Consider the following 9,767-nt stretch of genomic DNA (forward strand, 5'->3'; position numbering starts at 1 on the left):
CTTAACATGTACATGAAACCACTGGGAACAGTCATCCAGAGTTTTGGAGTACGGTGTCAGTGCCACCTATATGCAGATGACACCCAGCTCTACTGCTCCTTCCCACCTAAAGCCAAAGAAGCTGTCCTGACCCTAAACCTGTTGTTGTTGTTGTTGTTGTTACCTCCCAATGCTATACATACAGAACAAATCTCATGCATACAAATAAAAATAAATGTAATTGTTGGAGGTTATGTTGTAGAGCAATCAATGGCATCACTTGATTATGATTTTTATAATAACTTGAGGTATTATCCCAGATTTGTTAACCAAAAGTTGGAGCTTGTTTTCAAGAATCCATGTTTTATTCATAGGATAGATGAAATTAAACCAAGTTTTCATATAATTTTCCATGTCTGTTGCATTTCTTAATCAGCATTTGAAATCAGCATTCTTGAAATCCAAAGTGAGAGGCTAGCCATATTTGGCTTTCCCTTTTCCTCTCTATAACAAAACCCAAGAAGTTGTGGCAGCAATTCAAGAGGCTGTGGGCAAAATACCAAGCTACTGAAGATCCCACACCCCCAAAAGTACTTGATCCATATACGTAAAGGATACCCACTCCTAGAAAGGTAATTTTGCTCAGATCGCACCTTCCTCCTCTTTCCCTGCCTGCCTGGAGCAGATGGAAGCAGCGCCAACCTCTGTTTATCTTGCCACCTGTTGCCTGGTGCTGTGTTTGCTCCGAGGACCATTTCCTGCTGCAGGCACAGACACAGCTGGGTTTATTTGCCAGGCCTAGTTGATTAGATCAGGAATGGCTCCCCCTGCCTCCAACCCCTTTTTCTCTCTCTCTTCCCCACTCCTTCCTCAACCAACACTCTCTCTTCCCAATCTAATTTCACTAACAAATAATCCTGCACCCCTAGGAAAGGAAACAAAACAAGGGAGCATGCCCTTTCCCTTTCCATGCCAGTTCCGGAACAATAAGGACAAAAGCATATCTTCTGGTAAGAGTCAGGTGGCAAGCAGGCTACAATAGCTAAGCCTGGTCCATTTTAAAAATGAGGGACATTTTCTTGGGCATTGCTGCTCACTTCGGAGAATCAGATCCAAGCCCCTTAATTTCTAATTTCAAGTGGCATAGAAAGAAAAATCATTCAGTCAGCTATTAAAAGTAAAGTATCCATGGATATGCAAAACCCCAGATAATAGGGAACACTATTGAAATGAAGGACTTCCACCCCCAATATAACTTAGTATCCCAACCAAGAACCTAGAACATGCCTAAAGGAGACATATTTTATGAGGTGTGGATAAATAAAACTGCAGATACTGCAACTGTGGAAGCAAGGATCATGCTGTACATAAACCACAACATTAAAATAGAGATGAGGAAGATGAGATCTTCCAGGTGTTGCTGGACTACAGCTCCCATCATTCTCCACTGGCAATGTTGCCTAGGGCTGATGAGAGCTGTGGTCCAAGGAAGGTAACACCTCCTCCTGTACTGTACTCCATTAAAAGGCAGAAACCTGCTTCTATTTTCCAGAATTCCCCTTCCTAATCACTTTTTGAAATCATCTCAGATATCTTCCTCTCCCTAGGGCCTACAAATAACTTTTCCTGCCAACCTCTTCCCTTCTTTCCTCCCTTAACCATCATTTCCCCAGGCTTTGCTTCAGAATGACCAAATGGAAAAGAGGGTAACCCTTTGCACCTTTAACAGATGTGTAGAAGTACAAAGTCTAGAGGATAATTTTTCCTGGCAACCCGCTCCAGCTGAAATTTCCTTTCTTACTCAATAGTAATAGTGCAGAAGGCTTGACATCTTCTGCACGTGGCCAACCATTTCTAATATCCTGCTTAGTACAACCACCCTGACTAAGAACTTATCACATGGAGGCTGTAAAGCCAGGGGACAGCGGGAAAAAACATGGAGCAACATACCACTCCATCCCTCTACTGTCGTTGGTTATGGGATCCCTTCCCACGACATTTCTCCACTGACCCCAGCTTCCTCCCACATCCTCCTTGACTCCCATGGGCTCCATGTCTCTCCACTGCTGGCCCACTGCTGGCACAGACTCCTGTCAGAAGTAGCCCTGCATCATCTGATGGGCTCCTGTAGACTCTGTGCCAGCAGGAGTCTGCGGGGAGAAACTTCTTGGCCTCCCTGTGATGAGGTCGTTTAATTGCTAATCTCTGGACATGGACTTGACCGCTCATCCACAAGTATAATTATAGCAGTTAGACACCACTTTAATTACCTTAGTTTCATTCTATGGAATCTTGAAGTTTGCAATATGTTGAGACACCAGAGTTCTCTGGCAGAGAGGGGTGAATAGTTCATAAAACTACAAATTCCAAAAATCCATCGCTTTGGGCCATGGCAGCAATGGGGTGTCTAACTGCTATAATTATGCAGTGTGAATACAGTCTGAATTTCTGGCTTTCATGGCCATGCCCAGGTAATAATAATAATCATCATCATCATCATCTTTATTTCTACCCCACCACCATCTCCCAAAAGGGACTTGGCGTAGCTTATAAAGCACTCGTAATGTAACAATTAATACGGTGCAATAAATACAGATACATCAAATTGAAAGGAAAACATAATTCACATCATCAATACATAAAACAATACCACATTAAAATCAGTCAGCCCTAAAATAAACATCAATCAAACAGTATGGTAATTATAGCCATAAAATGAATGGCAACCAACCAGTCATATAAAATGCTTTCAATGAAAAAAAACCACTGGGTCTACAAATTGACCTTTTGGGTTCTATACCTATTGAAAAGCTTGGTTAAAGAGCCAAGTTTTTAGGTTGGACCAAAAACATTGGAGGGTGAGGGCTAGCCTAGGTAGGAAACAGTGGTGCAGATTCTCCAGTTTTGGTCTTGATAACAGATCAAGGCTGTGTGCAAATCTCCAGCTCAGTTATTAAAGCAGAAGCTTGCTACTACAGTAGAGTCTCACTTATCCAACATTCGCTTATCCAACATTCTGGATTATCCAACGCATTTTTGTAGTCAATGTTTTCAATATATTGTGATATTTTGGTGCTAAATTCGTAAACACAGTAATTACTACATAGTATTACTGCATATTGAACTACCTTTTCTGTCAAATTTGTTGTATAACATGATATTTTGGTGCTTAATTTGTAAAATCATAACTTAATTTGGTGTTCAATAGGCTTCTCCTTAATCTCTCCTTATTATCCAACGTATTTGCTTATCCAACGTTCTGCCGGCCCGTTTATGTTGGATAAGTGAGACTCTACTGTATTTCCAAGAATTGACTGATCTGTTGTGTTGTCAAAGGCTTTCATGGCCAGAATCACTGGGTTGCTGTGAGTTTTCCAGGTGATATGGCCATGTTCCAGAAGCATTCTCTCCTGATGTCTCACCCACATGTGACTGATTTGTTGTTGTGATTCGCAAAGACTCTCCAAGTGGTTTATGTATTTATATATAACTTCCTGCTTCCGTCCTTCATTTTTTGTGACACCAGGGTTCACCCTCTACCCTGCTCTGTCTTCAACTTCTGGCTACAAGTTAGTAAACTAGATTAACCCCGATCTTGATGTGTGGGTAGTTGTCCACAGTTTTCCCAATCTTTCACTTCCTTCATCCTTCCACCTACAATTTACTTAGATTCCCGGTTCTCGGGCTTCTGCCTACTCTTTCCCCTTCCATTTAGTACTCACTATACCTTAGTTCTTCCAGCTTCTTGCAGTACCAACTTTGTCACAAGGTAGAGTGAACTGGCTGTGTTAAACCTCCATTAAGGCAATGGTTCTCAACCTGGAGGCCCCAGATGTTTTTGGCCTACAACTCCCAGAAATCCCAGCCAGTTTACCAGCTGTTAGGATCTCTGGGAGTTGAAGGTCAAAAACATTTGAGAATCACTGCACTAAGGAGTAGCCAGGCTTACTATGGTTTACTACAGCTTTAAACGCACACAGGCAAATCCATTTAAGACCTTTCCTTATGTGTACATTGAACTGTCTCAGCTACCCATGTGAACAATTTCAGAGTTTGGATTATTTGGATTTCAGATTTCCAGATAAAACACGCTCAACCTGTCAAACTTATATAGTGCTGTTCTCAAGAATACAAAGCTTTGTATCAGTACCAATAATCTAAAAATATCTTGCAAGGAGGCCAATATTATATTTCACATATTACTGATCAGGGAAGAAGCTGATATAACAGTTCACTCTAGGACACCACCTGGTGACTTCATGGCTAAAAATGAGTTCTTAGAAGAAATATTATCTGAAGAAAAGAAACTCTAACAGGATGAGTGTTAGTGTACTGATGCATCTCTGTATTTGGATGTAGGAGATGTATACCCTCTGGTCCCAGATCTGTATAAGAAAACAGGGCTGCTGCCGTCATGAGCATAGCATTTGCTTCCCCCACTCAGAACATCAGGTTACCTGTCTGGCCGCTCCGATTGCTATGGGGACTAATCCACCTGGAAGGCCACAAAGGACCAGCCAGCTGTTCCCACACAGATGACGATGTCTCATTGCCTGGCTACTGGAGACTGAAATAAGGGTCTCTGGTGCCACTTCATTGCAGTAGCATCAGATCATACAAAGTATAGACTGCAAATGGACAAGTTGTTAGCATGCTCACGGTGCAAATATTGTTATAGATAGATAGATAGATAGATAGATAGATAGATAGATAGATAGATAGATAGATAGATAGATAGATAGTGTTTTGGTTTTAGCTTTGAATACTTTCTTAACCAGTTTGAAGGATTTTTACTTAATTAATTTTTAAATAATGCCATTGATGTTTAATTTTAGTTTGTATAAGTAAAGGTAAAGCTTTCCCTTGACATTAAACCTAGTAGCATCTGACTCTGGGGAGTGGTGCTCATCTCCATTTCTAAGCCGAAGAGCTGACGTGGTCCATAGGTCATGTGACCGGCATGATTGCATGGAGCACCGTTACCTTCCTGCTTGGGCAGTACCTATTGATCTACTCACATTTGCATGTTTTCAAACTGCTAGGTTGGCAGAAGCTGGGACTAACAGCGGAAGCTCACCCTGTCCGATGGATCTGAACCGCCAACCTTTCGGTCAGCAAATTTGGCAGCTCAGCGGTTTAACCCACTGTGCTACCATGGCCCCTAATGTTTGTATATTTTTGGATTTTTAATTGTATTTAAATGCTTTAATGTAAGCCACTTTGAGTCTCCTTTGTATAGAGAAAATAAACATCATCATGATAATAATAGATAGATAAATATTTTTTTGAAATCTGTACGCCATCTTTCTTGTAACTGACATGGCTAAGGAATAATAAACACTATTTAAGCTTCCTGAACATAATTTGATAGTAGACTGAACTCAGCAATTTATTAAATGATCACCCATCACTGTGCCCTTAAATAAACTGTTGGGTTCAATCCACTAACAAATTCTGTTCAACCACCATAAGGTAAAGGTAAGTAAAAGGTTTTCCCCTTACATTAAGTCCAGTCGTGACCAACTCTGGAGGTTGGTGCTCATCTCCATTTCTAAGCCGAAGAGCCGGCGTTGTCCGTAGACACCTCCAAGGTCATGTGGCCGGCATGACTGCATGGAGCACCGTTACCTTCCCGCCGGAGCAGTACCTATTGATCTACTCACATTTGCATGTTTTCGAACTGCTAGGTTAGCAGGAGCTGGGGCTAATAGCGGGCGCTCATTTCGCTCCCGGGATTTGAACCTGGGACTACCATAATGTGTTTTAAAAATCTCAGATAAATAAGAAAAAGTCAATTTCAACATCTCAGTTAATTAAAGGGGGGAAAAACACTAGGATACCTGACACTGGAGAAACTACTCCAAAAGATGAACTTTGAATTTCTTTCTACATGTTACAAGAAAGGACACAACTCAGCTTCTCAGGAAGTGCTTCAACATGATCAAAAGACCTACCGTGTTTCCCCGAAAATAAGACAGTGTCTTATATTATTTTTTACTCCCAAAGATGCGCTAGGTCTTATTTTCAGGGGATGTCTTATTTTTCCATGAAGAAGAATTCACATTTATTGTTGAACAAAAAATGAACATTTATTCTATACTGTCATCACAAACCAACATAACCAAACCAGACAAACTGTGACTTCTGTCAAGAATTTCTTGTTACTACCATTATTTCCATATACTGTACAACTGGTATGTACATTTACCAATCCTCCATGCTATGGTGTTTTGTTTGGTGGACGCCGGGCATGCTTCCAAACAAAAACTTGCTAGGTCTTACTTTCGGGGGAGGCCTTATATTTAGCAATTCAGCAAAACCTTTACTAGGTCTTATTTTTTGGGGATGTCTTATTTTAGGGGAAACAGGGTAGTACAAACCATTTCAATTTTCCCTCCTTGATTGTTTTTGTGTGTAAGAAAAATAGCAGAGTGAAGGGAAAATATGAGACAGTTGTAAAGAGAATCTGAAATCCCATCCAGCAAATCTGGGAATGACTGAATGCACAAGAAAAAAGAAAGAAACTCTTTATTTGTGTCCAGAATGAAGAATTCTAAGAGGTTGTTATATGAGTTAAAATTTAAATAAAAGAACAGGATTCAGATCCCTACTCAGCCATGGAAACTCACTGCATAACATGGGCAAATCACACTTTCACAGTCTCAAAGAAAGGTGTCCGAATAAATATTGCTTTGAAACCCCCCAAAATCAAATAGTCTAATGGCACACAAATGGCATAGACCAGTGGTTCTCAACTTGTGGGTCCCCAGATGTTTTGGCCTTCAACTCCCAGAAATCCTAACAGCTGGTAATCTGGCTGGGATTTCTGGGAGTTGTGGGCCAAAACACCTGGGGACCCACAGGTTGAAAACCACTGGTATAGACTCTTTCCCTTCCTTTCCTTTTTTAACCAAAATCTGAATTCCATCTACACAGAATACCGTTGTTTCCATTTTCTTAACTAGAGGTTGACTTTGGGACCTTCTATGTTGAGGCAGTTTTTCCTTTTGCCCATTTTTCTCCTTTATCCACTGTGATATAGGGATAGTTTGTTATTTCGTTCATTTTTCAGTGTTGTAATTTTCAGAGGATTAAACTGAAGGAGAGGATGTTATTTTCCAAAACCTCATATACTAGAACCCTCAGAAAGCATCTACTCTTGTGTCACAGTAAATGCAAATATAAACTCCCATTGGCTGCTTGGTTGCATTTTTAAATCTACTACTGCAGAGTTTTCTTTGGATGGTGTGTACAGTCTATTAATAAATGGTGGTAAAATGGTAGTTATTAGTAAATACAGGGGTCCCCAAACTTTTTAATCCGAGGGCCGGTCCACAATCCTTCAGACTGTTGAGGGGCCGGATTATCATTTGAAAAAAAAATACAAACAAATTCCAATGCACACTGCACATGTCTTATTTGTAGTGCAAAAACAAGAACAATGAAAGAACAATACAACATTTAAAAATAAAAACAATTTTAACCCAACTTACATTTATCAGGATTTCAATGGGAAGTGTGCTCCTGCTTCTGGCCAATGAGATAGTCAAGTTAATTAGGGTTGTTGTTGTTGTTGTTGTTGTTGTTGTTGTTGTTGCTGTTGTGTGGGCGAGCCTAAGTCTAAAATGTATTTATTTATGATTTATTTATTTACTGCATTTGTATCACACCCTTCTCACTCCAAAGGGGACTCAGAGTGGCTTACAAATTATATGTACATCTATATATATAAAAGAGTGATGGCATCACGGCGACTCACAAAACAACAAAACTACAGGCCCCCCAACCTCGAAATTTGACGACACAACCCATCATCCACGGCTCTAGGTTGATACAACAAAAAGAAAAGAAAAATAAAGTCCTAATTAGAGAGAGAGGAATAATTGCTTTTATCCAATTGCTGCCAGTTAGAAGGCTAAGCTCCTCCAACTTGGTCTCCTAGCAACCCAATAAAAAATAATAAAAAACACTAAAAATTAATACAATAAAATACTATAATAACAGAAAATAACTAAAAATAATACAAGAAAATAATAAAATATAATAAATAAAAAGATAACTTACAATAAAATTAATAAAAAATTGCAAATAACGTCAAATAAAAATTACACAACAATTTTTAACCAATACCACCACCACTTTGCCACAGCAACGCGTGGCCGGGCACAGTACAATATATTATATTATTAGCATAGCACAATATTAGCATTATATATTACTATCTTGAACTATACCACTATACTTTAATATTATTAGTAATATTATATGTAATATAGAATATATAATTAATATTATTATATGGTATTATTATTAGTGTTATATTGTATTACATTATAATATTATTATCAATATTATATGTATATACAATATATTATATTATAAAACTGAGAGCGGGGGCCAGGTAAATGACCTCGGAGGGCCACATCCGGCCCCCGGGCCTTAGTTTGGGGACCCCTGAGTAAATACAATAAAGCAATGACTAAAAACTGTCAGGATTTGCAAAGATACTATATGTGTGTTAAATCAAATGCATGAAGCTGATTGACTGAGTTTGCAAGGACCTGGGATTTGGTTCGGTTGATCTCTTGGATTTAGTAAAAGTTCCTGTGTTACAGTAGAGTCTCACTTATCCAACATAAACGGGCCAGCAGAACATTGGATAAGCGAATATGTTGGATAATAAGGAGGGATTAAGGAAATGACTAATAAACATCAAATTAGGTTATGATTTTACAAATTAAGCACCAAAACATCATGTTAAACAACAAATTTGAAAGAAAAAGTAGTTCAATACGCAATAATGTTATGTAGTAATGGCTGTATTAACGAATTCAGCCCCAAAATATCACGATGTTTTGAAAACATTGACTACAAAAATGCGTTGGATAATCCAGAACGTTGGATAAGCGAGTGTTGGATGAGACTCTACTGTACTTCGATCTGCAAAGCTGAGTAGTGCAACATTCTGTAGGGTATCTCTTGGTCTGGGTCACGGGAACACGTAAGAGCTTCCATCTATCATCATCAATCCCCAACAAAACCAGCCGAAGATAACATGTGCTGCTATAAAACATTCACAAACATGTTATCTTTGTAATATTGGATCCATAGGACTGGCAGGATTGAATTTGCATGGTATTTGGATGTGGAAGTGATACTGAGCTAAGGATCTGCTCAAAATATGTGCATCTCTTTATTCAAAAAGTATAAACAGATAGAAAACTATATAAATAGTTTTATAGTAGAAGAGATGTTGATATTTATATATTGTCGTGCATGAAGGCTAAAACCTACACATACAGAATCTCCTTGTACTGTTAGTAAATGCGTGGCCATTGACTTCCTGTTTTATCGTTAACTGCCCAATAATAATAATAATACATCACACAGTCCTAGACACTTGGGAAGTGTTCGACTTGTGATTTTGTGATATGAAATCCAGCATATCTATCTTGTTTGCTGTGTCATAATAAAATAATAATAATATCTTTATTCTTATATTCTGCCTCCATCTCCCCGAAGGGACTCGGGGCGGCATACAAGGGGACCAAGGCTATTATAAACAAGTTACAAAATAAACATATAACAATAAAAATATTAAAACACTAAGACCAATAAAATATAAAACCCCATAAAGCATGAGCAAACATCAAACAACCAATAGTGGGCACATGCAGATTTAAGACTAGTAGGGTGGGAAAAGGGCTTGTGCAGACACAACTATAGAGCCGGGGCTGGAAAATAAAGGGAGAGAAAAAAGAAGAAAAGTAGATGAGGGTAGCAAGTGG

The sequence above is a fragment of the Anolis carolinensis genome, chromosome 1 (assembly GCF_035594765.1).
Source record: "Anolis carolinensis isolate JA03-04 chromosome 1, rAnoCar3.1.pri, whole genome shotgun sequence".
Classification (NCBI taxonomy): domain Eukaryota; kingdom Metazoa; phylum Chordata; class Lepidosauria; order Squamata; family Dactyloidae; genus Anolis; species Anolis carolinensis.